The sequence below is a fragment of the Mauremys mutica genome, chromosome 5 (assembly GCF_020497125.1).
Source record: "Mauremys mutica isolate MM-2020 ecotype Southern chromosome 5, ASM2049712v1, whole genome shotgun sequence".
Lineage (NCBI taxonomy): Eukaryota > Metazoa > Chordata > Testudines > Geoemydidae > Mauremys > Mauremys mutica.
In genome coordinates, this window is record NC_059076.1 from 81,155,299 (window position 1) to 81,170,317 (window position 15,019).

Consider the following 15,019-nt stretch of genomic DNA (forward strand, 5'->3'; position numbering starts at 1 on the left):
GACATAATAACTAAGCCTATAATTCAGTCATTTTAACTATCCGTAGGAAGATTAATCCCACAAGAAATCAAGCTTGGTAATTAACAAAAATGGATACTTGAACTATGTATGACTATTGGAGGAAGGATTATTGTGAGACATTGAGCCACTGTAGAAAATCTGAAGACAGAGAAATTGCCTAGTAGTTACAATGAAATATGCTCATGGTTCACCTTTCCATTCCAAATAGTCACCTGCTTTGTTTAATGAAGAAATGGGACCGCGTTTGTTACAATTTTGGATAGAAAGGCTTAGATCTTTATGAATGTTTTCAGACTATTTTGTTGTATACTGCTGTTTTACTTTTTGGTTTTTAAGGGTGTTAATTTTTTCACTGGCTGGAAATGGTTTAGGATTATTGTGTTGGTAGATTTTAATCATTTACTTAGGATCCATAGAATTCCACAGTTTCAAGTTCCAATTGCAGAATTTGGGGCACAGCACAGCCTTAGTCCAGGATAGAGGGATAATATCTCTCCTTTTCTAGTGGCAGATCCAGGATGAGGGTTGATGCTGGTCCATTCCCCTTTTGCCACAGAATTTGCATATTTATATTACAGATTCTGTTAGTGCCTGTTGTTACAAAGGACTTGAAAATGCCACATGCAGGCCTAGCATATACTAGTTAACAATATCACTAAAATGCATATAAAGATAACAAATAGTAAACAAACTCAATTTTGCAAAAAGAAACAAAAATCTGTATTGAAACCCCACATTTTGGAAAGTTTAGATGAGAAATACACAAAGCAGTGCTTAACACGGGCTGATGCTCAGTTCTTCATAGTAACATGTTTTGATCCTTTTTGATCACTCTAATAATATACTATGAAGCATTGCTCTGTGGGATGTAGTTAAAGCCTATTTAAGCTCAGGAAACTACTACCACTTTCCTGCGGGGAAATATCAGAACATTTTTATTTTTACCTCAATCACTCCAGAAAACTTCATGGAGGATAGTCTCTACCAGTGTGGCAGGGCAATTGCTGCCTAAAATATTCCTAGAAAAAAGGAGAGAGAACTAAATAGTAAGCATGGTGCTGGAAAATAACGAATAAGATAATTCAGTATTAAATGCTTAAGGCTTACTAGAGCTTGAGTAGCAGAAAGCTTATGCAAATTAGGCAGTTAATAGATGTTCTCATCAGTAATCTTTGTAGCAAATGCAAGAAAAAAATCCCTCCCTCCCTCCCTCCCTCCCAAAAAAAATAACAACAACAAAATCAGGCTGATTTTTCTATCACACAGGTCACGATTTGGGTATCTCAATTATTCTGTGTTTTGACGCATATGCAAATTTAATTTAATAAAACTTCATGTGTAAAGCCTCCTAATTTATTTATTTATTTGTTTGTTTGTTTGTTTAGATTACTGATACTTAAACATCTGTGAGTTTTTTCCCAAGAGATGAACAACAGTTGATTCAATCTGGTAAGTGAAATGTAAACTTTGAAATAGGTTACTAATGAATGAAATTGTAATATGAGTCTCCAGAACTTTCACATATTGGCTATTGGGAGTGAAGTTTGGTAGCAGAAGCTTAATTAATAAAATAATATCATAATAAAATACCAATTTTATTATCAGGTTGGTTAAAAATTAAAAAGTAGGAAGATAAGAAAATATAACAAACATGACTGAATCATTAAATATCATGGTGATAAGCGCTCAGTGAATACCTACAAAATATAGAACATATTTGTGAATTAGTTCTATTCTGTTCTGTACAGGCTCTTATACCATATTCACCATGTAGCATCTGAGTGCCTTCCAGTAGAGCATTAAACAATGTGACTATCTAACATGTGTTTGTTCTCTTGTCCACAGTGGCTATCATATGCATGTGCAGGGGGATAGGATTCTGGTTACATTCACATGTTGCCACCTTATGAGTCTTTACTTGATCATGACTACATTCTACTGCTGTGGATTGTCTGTGAATGGGTCCCTTACTGTCTACACTAGTGTTTAAAAAATGTGTTAGTTAAAACATGCTAGCTAATGCTTTTTTAAACATGACCTGTTTTCCTAGACTAGACATGGCCAGTGATATTTTTACTCCTTTTGACCCGAGCAGTTAGCCATATTTGTGGTCCTGTGGATTGTTTCTATTAGGAGGAGAAACTGATGGTGGAGTCTGGTACCTGATACAATCTTTTTTATTCACAAAGAATGTACAAAGTCCTGTTTCCCTGAACACAGGCAGAATCAAACAGCAGGAGATATTCTTTCTTCACAGTTCCAAGCCCCTTTCAGCCAGCACTCAGCCCAAAAAGCTGTCTCTAGGCTTCTCCCAGGGCCACACTCTCACTGCTTGTTCAGGCTGCATTTGGCTTTCTGCTCTTTCTATTTCTGTTTCTGTGGTGTATCTTCTACATCTCTTTCACACACACCTCCCTGCTAAAAACAATACTCTGCCAAACCCCCTCTGCCCACATAGTTCAAATTTCTGAGTGGCCTCCTGGGTGCCTTTGTTCTTGTCAGTGACATTTGCCTACATTTGGGGTGAAGGCTGCTATTGTTTGATAAAGAAGCTTAACTATTTCTTACAGCAATCTTAAATGAACGGAAGTGATTACCCAGCCTCAATGATATTTCATCCAACCCATAACAATATCTTCACATACCACTAAGCTGTTATCTGAGATAGATTGCAAGATATTTGGGTTAGGACTGTGTCTCACTCTGCATTTTGTAAAGTTCTGTGTATATTTATGTAAACAATAATGATATTTCATAGTTGTGCAGAGAACTACGAATTTCCCTCTCTATGTTCCTCCTTAGGGCCAGTCACAGAGATCTAACATATTTTGAAGATGTTAAGCCCCATGTACACTAGTGTGTAAAAATATAGATCAGTTATAATGTGTTAACTAACATTTTTATTTAAACATGACTTATTTTCCTGGTCTAGACATGATCATTGATGACCAACACATGACGGTTCCATGGAAGAAATGGGATTTAAAGAAGGGTTTTTAAAAAGGAAGAGAAGGTTCTATACAGAGTGGAAAATTTTCCAATCTTAGAGAGCACTATGAAAAGAAGCCAAGAGATACAAAAAGGGAGCAGTCAGGACAGATGTTTGGGAGGAACATAGAGAAAAGAGGAAAACTGGAAAGAAATGAAAGCAGAGATTAAGTGATGGCAAGATTGCACAGTGCATTGACAATGAGAATGAAGTATATGATTTTGATGCTTTAACAAGAGGAAGCGAATGAATGAATGAATGGGTGTAGTTTGAGTGGCAGAAAAGGAAGGTTACTTTGGATAGAGTGGAAAGAAAAGAGGTGAGATCTGGAGAGTACAGAGAAGAGGCAGTTTCAGGAACCAAGGCAATCCACAAACAAGATATGGGCAGTATTATGGATACATTTTGATATTTTATTAAGTGGCAGAATTTAGTCAGAGCTAGGCTATAAGAAGGAGGAGAGAGGGGTTGAAAATGACAGTGAGAGGTGAGTAAAATCCTATTGTTGTCTATGGGCATGGACAAGGGAGGAAGTGGAGACAGATTATGAGGAAAGCTGCGGTATGCTGGGACAAATGCTTCTCTTATGTAATTGCATTGATTTTGGTGGAGTTGCACTAGGGATGAATTTGCTGAAAAGACTCCTTGACTGACTTAATTCAGGTCCGCGCTTCAAGCTGAAAGAGGCTTTTTTCTCCCCTTTCTTAAATTTATCCAATCTTTCCCTAGGCATATAGTGACATGGTCATTAAGGTTTACTGTTCTGATATTTGACCACAGTATTATCAGCAACAAGCTTATTCCTCGTATCTACTACAATAACTTAATTCATTTCAACTGCAGCCCATTGCCCTTCTGTGAACATCAGTGTCCAGTGTGAATTGGTCTTTTTCTTCCTTCATGTATTTATAGTGTTATGTGCTGTTTGTGCCCATAGTTTAGTTTCTTTAGGCAAAATATATATTTCTTTATCCTCTCTCTCCTGATAGATCATTTTCTCTAGACCTTGTATCATTGTAGTTGTTTTTCCTTGATCTCTCCCTATTCAATATATTTTTTGAAAGTGTGGAAGCCAGATCTGCACATAGTATTCCAAAGGGAATCAAGCCATTGTGAGAGATTCTCTCCACGTGTGTACATCCTACAGTGGGATTATCATATTCTGCTCTAGAAGCAGATGGGGAACAATGTGGCAGCAAGGAGCGGGAGAACCCTCCAGCCCAAAGAGCAGAAAAAGAGCAACCCCTAAGTGCTGGAGGGCTCTTTTCCTTTCCTATCCACAAGGATAAAGCACTGTACTTCAGCTCCCAAAGATTGCCTATGGCAATGCTGGAAGTTTGCCCCCCGATGTGCAAATGCATGGCTTCACCTATAATGGATCCTAGCACCTTGACCCCACTCCATGCACACATCTCATATGCAATTGTTAAGGGCACTGTGGACTCTCTACACATGGGAGAAGAAAGGAAAAGGACTTTGGACCAAAATGTAACATCTTAAAATTCCTTAGAATAAATCTACTTTCTTAATGGCCTGACCATACCCCCCAAGTTGTTCAGATCCAATTCTGTGTTTTTCTGCCTTCTGTATTTGCTGTCTCCCTTAGCTTTTTGTCATCTCCAAATTTGATCAGTCTCAAGTTATCAAGTCACTAATAGATAGTTTTTATAATACTGGCCCCATTTATTGATGTCCATGGGACCTGATTTGATATCATCTGCTATTCTAATGTGACACCATTGTAAATAAGCAGTTCATTCCTTTCTGTCACCCCATTATTGTTACTCACACTGTAATGTTGTTATCTAAAAAATGCTACTACATTTAATTACCTGGACCTGGTCTCTCTGAACCCTGGGCACCAAAGGCCATGAATGTTGTGGAAATGGTGTGCTGGTCTCAACACATCATCAAAAGATCCTTAATGTCTAAAATATCCAGCAGCATGGCTTTACATCTCCTTCAGATAACTGCAGTGTGCCCCCAAGCACCAGGCTGTCATAGTGACAGTGATATAGAAGGACGAGTGCCATTAAATAACTTACAAAGACCACTTAATACTGCACCTGGGTTTTCCGTGAAGTTTTCCCATTCAAGTGCTGAGCTGTCCCTACTCGATTTAATTTATGAGAACAGAAAGTGCCGCAGCCTAATCTGATACTAAGATATATGAGCAGTAATCTTACTTCAAAGACAATTGATATCCAACAGACTAAAAGCCATGTTGAAACAAAGTCCAAAATTCTTCTGACAGTACTGGAGAAGTAACATGGTGACAAATACAGCGTTAGGAAATTATTTTAAGAAGATAGCCTAAGGGAGGGTTCAGTTAATGATTTTCTATCCATGGTATATAAACTTTGCCCAATGCTTTATAGTTGCATAGTTCTGCTCCGTGTTTATTATATTGTGAAGTTTTTAGGTCTGACAGAAAACACTCACAATGGAAATTTAAAAAAATCTTTTAAACAATTGAGAAATGTGTTGAGGGTATTTCATAAAAAGACAATGTGATGTAAAGAATGCAAGGCCTCATAGAAACTGACAGAGTAATTAAAACCTCAAAAATAGACTGGACTTAAAAACTGAAGTGATTATAGTCATGTGTCAAAACTTTCAAGGCATTGCCAAGGGCCTGGAGGAAATGAGTGCTACCGCTCTTAATCCTAAAGTCTATTCTGATGCCACAAGTTTACTAGTTTAGATAAAAACCCTATTAATTTGTCTCTGTTTAGTGGTTTTCAAAGCTGTGCTACTGTTGGTAAATGCCATCCTTCAATGACTTTTTGCAGAGTTGACTTGGATGCTTTCTGCACAATTGAGAAAGTTCAGTTTTGAAACTGCGTATCAGGAAAATCTGTATGGAAGATCAATTCCATGAATACTTCATAGCAGCAACAGACAAATATGAAAGTCTTTATCTGGATATGGAATATAAAACTGCAGTGCCAAAAATATGTCAAGAAACTCTATATTGAAGGCAGAACAGTAGAAGAGTGTAGAGTTGAACTTGCAGAAGATGAAATGAGCAGATGTTCTGTCAAAGAATTGATCATTATACAACAGGATTTGACAACACATTCAGTCAAGACATTTGTGAGGTTCTTCCACAAACCAGTTTTCCCTTCATCTGTTGCTAGTGTCTACTTTTTCACTGACCACAACTTTTTGTTTGTTTGTTTGTTTGTTTGTTTGTTTTAAAGGAAAAAGTTAGGATTAGATTGAATTAAAAATAAATTTTGGTCTATTTTTTAATAAAGCAGATCTTTTCAACTTTACTTTTAGGTAATTTGGGTTCTGTTTACCTTTCAGCACTGCCTCCTGCTGCTGAGTTAACCAAAGATGTCAAACTGAGCAGAAGCTTTTCTTCCTAAAAAACAGAAGAAAAGATCAAAATTAGACAAGGGCATAAAACTGACCAGTTGGTCAATATCTCATTCGGAACCTTTGTTTTTAATAAAGTGAGTTAAGTGACACCAAAAATTCACTACATAAGTTTTTACCTGCTACAACCTGATCTTACAGATCTGTGTGTCATCTACACAATCAGACATAGTTGCACATAAATCCAAGTACAGAACCTTTTAGAGGTACTGGAAGCTCATGAAAGAGGAAGTAATGTTCAGCCATCTTGGATTAACATATACTCTATGTATGGCTAGTTCGCTGATGTTGAGGGGACATTGAATACTTTGAACTCCCAATTCACCTTAAAAAATTCAGTCTATTTATATTTAATATGCTGAGGAAAATCACCAAGAAAATGCAAACCATTGAAACTTTTTAAATAAATGATTTTATTAGTAGAGCTGCAAAGTTTGGGTTTGGAATCTGATCCCAGTTTAAACATTCCCATAATCTGGATCTGTACTAATTCAAGATTCTGGTTTGGATTCTTTATGGAAATAGGGCAGATCCAAACTTCTGGAAAGTTCATAGGTGTAGGTGGCTAGAGCCAGGGTTCAGGTTAAGGTTTTATTAATTGCTCGAAATGTTAACTCCATGACCCTGGATTAAGGGCATGTCTATGCTGCCACACTGTTCAGATTAAGGATATGTCTAGGTTGTGATTAATCCATGGTGTTGAGTCCCAGAGCCCAGGTCAGCTGACTTGGACTCATGGGGCTTAGGCTGTGGGACTAAAAATTGCAATGTAGATGCTCAGGCTCAGCGATCCACTCCCTCATGGGATCTCAGAACCTGGGCTCCAGCCTGAGCCCACACATCTACATTTCAGCTTTATCGCCCAGGAGCCCAAGTCAACTGACCCAGGCCAACTATGGCCATGCCACAGGTCTTTTATGGCAGTGTAGATGTGCCTTAAGGAAATGTGAATAGCAGTGCACACCAACGTGCTGCACTGTAACTCCCCCATGTGGATGCTGCAGGCACAAATTTAAAGGCCCTGAATTCACACTAATGTAGTCCTCAAGGACCATTAAATTCTTGCCCTCAGGGTCCACATGGGTGAGTTACAGTGCAGCACTTTGGTGCACGCTGCTATTCTTACTCTATTAGTCTGAATTGCAGGTCATTGTAGGCATGCCCATAGTCCACCCCGGTACTTAGTTGTGTGCCTTTGAAAGAATTATTCAGCTTCTTCCTAAATAATGTGACCCTTATCATTTTGTTATCAAATGAATATGTACAGGAGTAGCCTTAGAAATTTAACTAGAGTCAGGAACATGATTCTTTGGGGGCTCCCCAATTTAATCAAAACTTGTTTATGAAAGCGAGGACTTTGGGTTGCCACCGGTATCATTTGTTTAAGAGGAGCAAAGCCCAAAAAGTAAAATTTCAAATAATTATTGCCCAGACATAATGGGGCTCTTAGGCACAATCCACCCATGGGTTTTCAGTGCATTCTGGTGAATTTTAAATTATCTATGTCTTTTTCTCTGATTATTTACCTCAGAAATCCAGAGTAGCTAGAAAAATTAATATAATGAAAAAGCTATCTTAGGTGGAGAAGAATGATGATTTTGTTCTTATGGCTTGGACTAGGACTTTGTGTTCATGAGCTAATCATTAATAGCCTAATTTTCAAAGATGATTAGTACCCACAACTGACGTACTCAGTGGGAAATTGAAGCATTTAGCACCTTTAGAAATCAGACACTTAATCTCTCTCTGCCTCAGTTCTCAATCTGTAAAAGGGGGCTAATGATACTTCCCTGCTTCACAGGGGTGATGTGAGGATATGTAATGAGAGGTTCATGTATTACAGTGATGAACACGAGAGAAATGCCTATAACTTCAAAAAATTAATAAATCTCAGATTGACAGAGAATTGGGGCATCTGCCTTGGAAGGAGTATAAAATAGAGGAATGTGAATTAATTAAATTGAATTTACTACCTTCAAAATTGCCACTCTTGCTTATTTTTCTCAACCACTTTATCTCCCTTGTCTCTCCTTCATGTCCACATCCTTTCCTTTCCTTTCCTTTCTGTCAAGCATTTTCTCTGTTTTTTATTTTCTCATTGTTGTCTTTCTCTTTCTTTGGAAAAAAAAATCATTTTCTTTCCTCTCAATCATTCATACTCACCCCTTCTTTTGCTATCCAGCTCTATTCTCTCATTAACTTTCTCCTCTCCTTCCCTTCTATTTTTCTCTGTCATTTTTGCAGTCCCTTTATTCCATTGTTTCCAACTACTTAGCACGTGCTCTCTCTCATAGAGAGCACGTGCTAAGTAGCACTTATAAGTATGTAGCACTTATATAGCATTTTACAAATATTATTTAATAATCACAGCGACCTGTGAGGTAGGTGGTATCCCCGTTCTACAGATGGGAAATCTAATGAGGCAGAGAGGTTGAATGACTTGCCTGATACTACAGATTACAAAATTCTTTGCTCCCTGTTATCTACTTAGTCCATCAGATCACACTGCCTGTCACATTATTGACCCATTCTTCTTTGTGGCCACCAGCCATAATGGTTGCTCATCAAAGCAGACAACTTAGCTGAAAACCAATGGGCATGGCCAAGGAAGAGCTTGCAGAAGCTCTTATGCTATTGACAGCAGGCTGCTTGTTCCCATCCTATAGCCTGTATTGGTCAAAATCCACCAAGATCTTATGTACCTACAGCTCTGAAATTAACAGATCCAAGTGGTCAGCCCTGGTATGGGGCAGGGTGGGGAACTATGAATATGCTATGATTTTTTTAGGAAATATCACTATGACAAACTTTAAAAATATCGGTGATAACTTGAAAAATATAAATGGTCACTGCAACAATGAATATTAAAATATTACTTTAAAGCATAAATGAAAGCTGAGGTTAAGCTTGTCATTTATAGGGCATAGGGACTAGGGTAAAATTGGAATGGAAGAAGGAAATTTTCTGGAAGGCATCCTGAGCTCTAAAGGCTAGATCTGGCTCTGAATAGGTAGGTATCTGTCTTTTAAAATTGAAAGTAGCTTGGCAACTGTGCTTGGAGAGTGGAGGAGGAAATTACTGTGGAGCAAGAGCAATTAGTTCAGAGATAGAAGTTGAGGAATCCATGCGGCTGCAAGAAGGAGGGGTGAGCTTCTCCCTTTTGCCTTGTTAAATGTTAAAAAAAGTAACACAGAGTTTTAGGAAATAATGTTATAACTATAAAGTTCCCAACATCAAGCAGAAAGGAGAAGGGGGTGGAACTGAGTAAAATTTAGGGTAACTGACATAGAATCTGTTGAATGGAGAATCCCTTTTTATTACACGTCAGGATAAGCTGTACTTTTGCATTGAACAGGAAACAATAGAGCTGTTGCTTGGAAAGAGAAGTTGAAAAAACTTCATAGGTATGGGTGCCAACTAAATATATAAGAATGGGTCTATGTAGAATAGATCTGTATGCTTTATTATAAACAATATTGTCCCATTATAATAGGGGTAATTAAAAATCTCTTTACCAAGGCTTACCACAAAACAGTATTCCCATATAATTCAAATTTTAAATAAGTGGTAGCTCAGTTACTACTTTAACTGTTGGTGAATGTTGATTTTTAATGGCAACCAGTGATTAATAATGACTTTCATCTGAAGATCTCCAAGTGCTTTATAAACACATAATGGTTCTTTAAACTCTATAGTAAATTAAAAGTTGATTACTGAATTGGTGTCTGGAGATCCCCCAGCCACATTTACCTGTATTTTTAAGGTTTATGTATTTAACTCATTATTTTCACTAATTGTTAACCCAGGTCCTTCTTTTCTGAGATGCAGCTGTGTATTCCATATAGGTGTGTGCACGCCCAGCACACTGGAGTCAAAGAACTTTGCCTAGCAATACCCGCAGGGTCAGCTCTCACTCCCTGCAGACCCTCCCCTGCCCATATAAGGATGGCACTGCCTCAACCCCCTCAGCTCCTTTTCACCAACCATTGCTAGAGTCAGAGTTCTGTGTGGTGTTGTCACTGAGAAAAAATTTCTTGTATGTAGTTAGTAGTACTTAGGTTAAGTTTAGTGTTAGTATAATAGTAGATGGGCTGCCCTGTGTGGTTCAGCCTTGTCTGCCATGTGGTGGTGGTGGACATACCCAGCAGTGACCCCCACATGAGATGCTTGTTGTGTCTTGGTGAAGAACACATTAAAGAGTGGTGTTCCATGTGCAAGTCATTCACAGAAAGGACTCAGGTGGCAAGAGACTTGTGGCTGAAACATCATATGTTGGAGCAGATCATGAGGCCTGCTTCAGCACCAAGGTTCTTGTCTGATCAGCGGTCACCTTCAGATCCAGAAAGTTATGCTGCTCTGCACTCAGGCTCAGGCATTTTCCCCCAAGAAGAAAAAGGGATTGTTTTCCCTCTTCTGGTACAGTGAGGAAGAGGTCTCGTAAAACAAATCAGGACCCTTCCAGTGCTTGGGAAAACTCTTCCTCAACTTCTAAAAAGACTGCCTACTGGCATCATTCCCCCACTGGTACACAGCATGCCCCAGGTCTATCTAACTGATCCAAGAGCAATGACAGCCTGTACTGTCAACTCTGGTTCTGGCCATGGGGCATCCATTGAGTCCAGTACCAATAATGTTGCCACTGGTGTTACCCCCAAGAACCTATTCGGGGTCCCAGAGTAGCCCTTCTGTTGCTTACTTCCAGGTTCCCCAAATGTTAACCTATTAATCTGTTCCTGCAAGGTGAAAGGAGGGAGCCAGCCCTAGAGAAATTGGCAAGGTTTACCAAGGATCTAACTGGAATATATGGCAGCATCTACTCAAAGAAGAAAAACAGTTACCTACCTGTAACTTTGTTCTTGGAGGTGTGATGCAGAGATGTATTTCATGACCTACACTTCATCCCCTCTGCATGAGAGTTTGTACTTCTGACATTAGGTGCAAAGGAACTGAGGGGTTTGAGGCAGCACTGCCTGTACATGGTCTGGAGAGGAGCTAGGGACGCAGGGCACGAGGAGCATCCCTTCGAGTGTTGCTAGGCAAAGTTCTCTGGCTCTGGTGCACTTAGTGCACACACACCTAAGTGGCGTACACATCTGCATCACATTTCGAAGAACAACAGTTACAGGTAGGTACATTTTTTAGCACGCACCCCCGCCACACACAATCTCTGCTGCAGTCTCTGCGCACCTAGTAATCTCACTGAACTGACTTAGATATTGAGCAGGATTTGACTGACATCCTAAATGTTGACAGAGTGCTCTAAGAATTTGCAGTAAATGGAAATTGCCCTTTAAAGTTTGGATATTAATTTTACATTATAGTCATTTCATATATGATGATGGGGTGGCATTATACAGTGTTTTTGTTGGGTATGTAATCATAAACCACATTTGGATAAAATGTCTGTGGTAATATTTTTCTATTTGAAATAAATATTTGTGGTTATTTTTATTTTCTGTTTAAAGGTCCTATGTCACAATATAAACAGTCAGCATGTTGAGAGTCTCAACAAACTGATGGAATTAGCATCATTAAAGAACTAAAACAAGATTCAGGTTGAAAATAGCCCCTGTGAAACAGGCAGAGAACTGTCCTCTTACATAAAACTCCCAATTCAGCAGAGAGTACATGTAAGCTGGAACTGTGCCAGTGCTGCTGGCTATGTTTTTATGCTGGAATTAAGGGACACGATGATAGAGAAGGAAACATAAATGGAAACTTAAATTGGTCTTCTGATTTGATGAACATACTTACACTGAAAATCCTGTTGTGAAGATGACATTGTTGACATTTATATCTCTTTCAGAGATGGTTCCGACAATGTTGCGGGGGGTAGAAAGGTTCCCTAGCAAAGGCACCCCCAAACTAGAGAAATATTAAAGCTAACAAGCTTCAAAGTGTAAATTCTAGGGCCACATGTTGTGGAATTAGAGCTGCTTCAACATAGTCCTGTAGTGGGAGCACAGGATTAGGCATTAGAAAACCCGGGTTCCAGTCCCATCTCCGAATGTCTTGCAGTGATTATTGAATATTGCAGGAGAAGGAGGGAAGAGTGGCATCTGTTGAGGCCTGGAGAATAGACTTTCTAGGGACCAAATTTACATGAATTTGCTCTAATTGTATATCCAGGTTTGAAAAAGTTCAGGACATAGGTTTGCTTGCATGACAGTACTGTTATTTTGACATAACTGTCACTGGTAATACCCTCTTGTTATGTCCCTCACATGGAATTCTCTTTCATATGCTTGCTACATGATGCTTAACACAAAAGTGAGGACAGAGAGCAGTGGGACAAAGGAAGCGAGTGATTTTTTTTTATCCATCATTTATGCTGTAATTGTGCATGCTGTGTGGTACTTGATGCTAAAATAAAGCACAGCAGTAGGAGAAAGGGAAGCAGGAATGTTATATCTATCAGGGACAATATAAATAAGAAAAAAATTTAGTGGAGACTAGAGAGATGATGTCCCTAAACTAGGGATATTAGAATGATGAAAAGACTTTAAAATCTGTGTGTATGCACACGCGCATGCACATACACATACACACACGCACATACCCCTCTGCTAAGATCTCTTTGCACTGGTGGACCCCTGCTCCCTCACCTCTGTGGCATGGGGGTCAGCAAAGCTGTGTTTGTGTTTAGGGGATTACTGCAGCTGCCATAATTCAGAGTAGTCCTAATTGTCCGTAGAGTACTTCAGATATTAATGTTGTGCAGCGATACCTACTGAAAATTCCAAATTTGTACATATAGACTTATGGCTGCAATAACAAATATCCACCACAGAAATGTGGTGCACAAGAATAAATATTAAAAGAAATGGAAAAACTTACTGCATAGAGAAATAGAGTAACTGAAAAATGAAAAGCCCTTTTAAATGTTGAATAGAAGAAGATAAAATGTCATTCTTAGCATGAAAATATACAGTAGGGAATTCAGACTAATTCTGAAAAGTAAATTTTCAGAATTTGGAAAAGTAAATTTTTCCCCTTAAAATCAAGAGAATTGTGGTCATGTGCAGCAGTTAAAATATCATTAAAATATAGTTAGTTGATTTCCAGTGGAAATGTTAATATGATGGAAAGTTTAATCTCCGTGGTCACATACATTAGAGATAATTTACATTTTATCAAGAATTTAGTGTATTTTAATCCTATCTTCCAAAGAATATGAATCCCTCCCTCATACTTATCATGCACAAATTTGGTTAGCGTACGCTCCACTCCATTAGGGCATTAATAGTTCATGACCTTTCCAATTTACATTTATTTGGTGTTTATTTTATTTTTGTTAAAATGTGAAAGGTGGTGGAAAGTTGATATTTAATCACCCTTTTTACATTCATAAGTGCCTAAAGCTATAGTAATATTGTTGGGGTAAGTTATAGCCCTTTGGAAAAAAGATCAGTGAGGAATATCTAGATCTCAACTGTTCTATATTTTGTTCTCACCTTTGTTTGCTTCTAGAGAAAGCCTAATAGTAGGCTGCTGTTCTGTTTTTGTATTTAAAACAGAAAACAAACAAACAATCTCTCAAAAATCTACCACCACATCTATCTAGTGAGGATCTAGTGACTGACTAACCTAACAGGCAAATCCCAAATGTTGAATGCTTGTCTCTGCAAAACGTGGCTTGAAATTTCATGACAACAAGATTTCTTGAGATACCAGGTGCTATCTCTAGTTGGAGAACAATTTTCTCATGATATTTTGATAGTTGCACTTTTAATCTCAGCTATAAGTGCTGAAGCCCAGAAAAAAAGATAAATGTGGAGGAAGAAGGGGAGGAATAGCTGTCTCTCTACAGTGAATCAAATCAAAACACCTCTTGACTTTGGCATGTTTGTATCCAATTTCTGATTAATCCTCTCTCTAACAAAGTTAATTTGGTTTCTTTTTGGAAATATTTCCCCAGTGTTTCATGTATCCCTCCTAGAAGTTCCAAATCAATTGATTCTTAAAGGAAAAATTTCAAAGGCCAGCAAGTTCTTGATTTTTAATTTATCTCTGTGTATTGTACATAGAGAAATAGCTTTAATTTCTGAATCTGGTAAACAAACACAACAAAAAGAATATAAACTTAATAAAAAAAGGTCCTGATTCTAAGAGAGGCAGAAGCCTGCAACTTGCAATGAAGTTGTGGTTTTCTGCACCTTTCAGAATAGGGCCTAAAGATACAACTTTTCAACAATCTTGCACCCTTTTACCTGAACTGCATATATAACAAATTTAGCTAATTTGCAATAAGTATTCTCTTTACAATAATCCTATTGCATTTGCAGTTCAGATGCTGACAGAGCAAAATAGCAACATGCCGTCATCCACCTTTTTTATCTGTAGATCTGGTACAGTGTGTCATTGATTTGGCAAAATAATTATCAACACATTCAGTAGGAATTTTAAATTGATATGTCTATTTTTATGGATAAAGGATAGATTATTAGTATCACTGGTGAAGTAGAGTAGCTACCCTCTTCTATTTTTAAGAGAACCAATCTTATTCATAAATACTGTCCCTTGTCACAGCTGAATGCAAATAAAACACTGAGTTACCCTGTATTATGAGTGGAAATGCCAGAATCAATGAATCCTTGTATTCACGACCCTATTTTTCACCCCTTC

At 38.1% G+C, this 15,019-nt stretch overlaps 1 protein-coding gene across 1 annotated transcript in view; it reads left to right on the forward strand.

Annotated features, from left to right (window-relative positions):
- TENM3 (teneurin transmembrane protein 3) overlaps positions 1-15,019 on the forward strand; it is a 1,686,859-nt gene that overhangs the window by 597,037 nt on the left and 1,074,803 nt on the right. Inside the window, exon 6 of the mRNA XM_045017713.1 lies at positions 1,407-1,470. The gene's annotated coding sequence lies outside the window, so the exon portion shown is untranslated. The remainder of the gene's footprint in view (positions 1-1,406; positions 1,471-15,019) is intronic.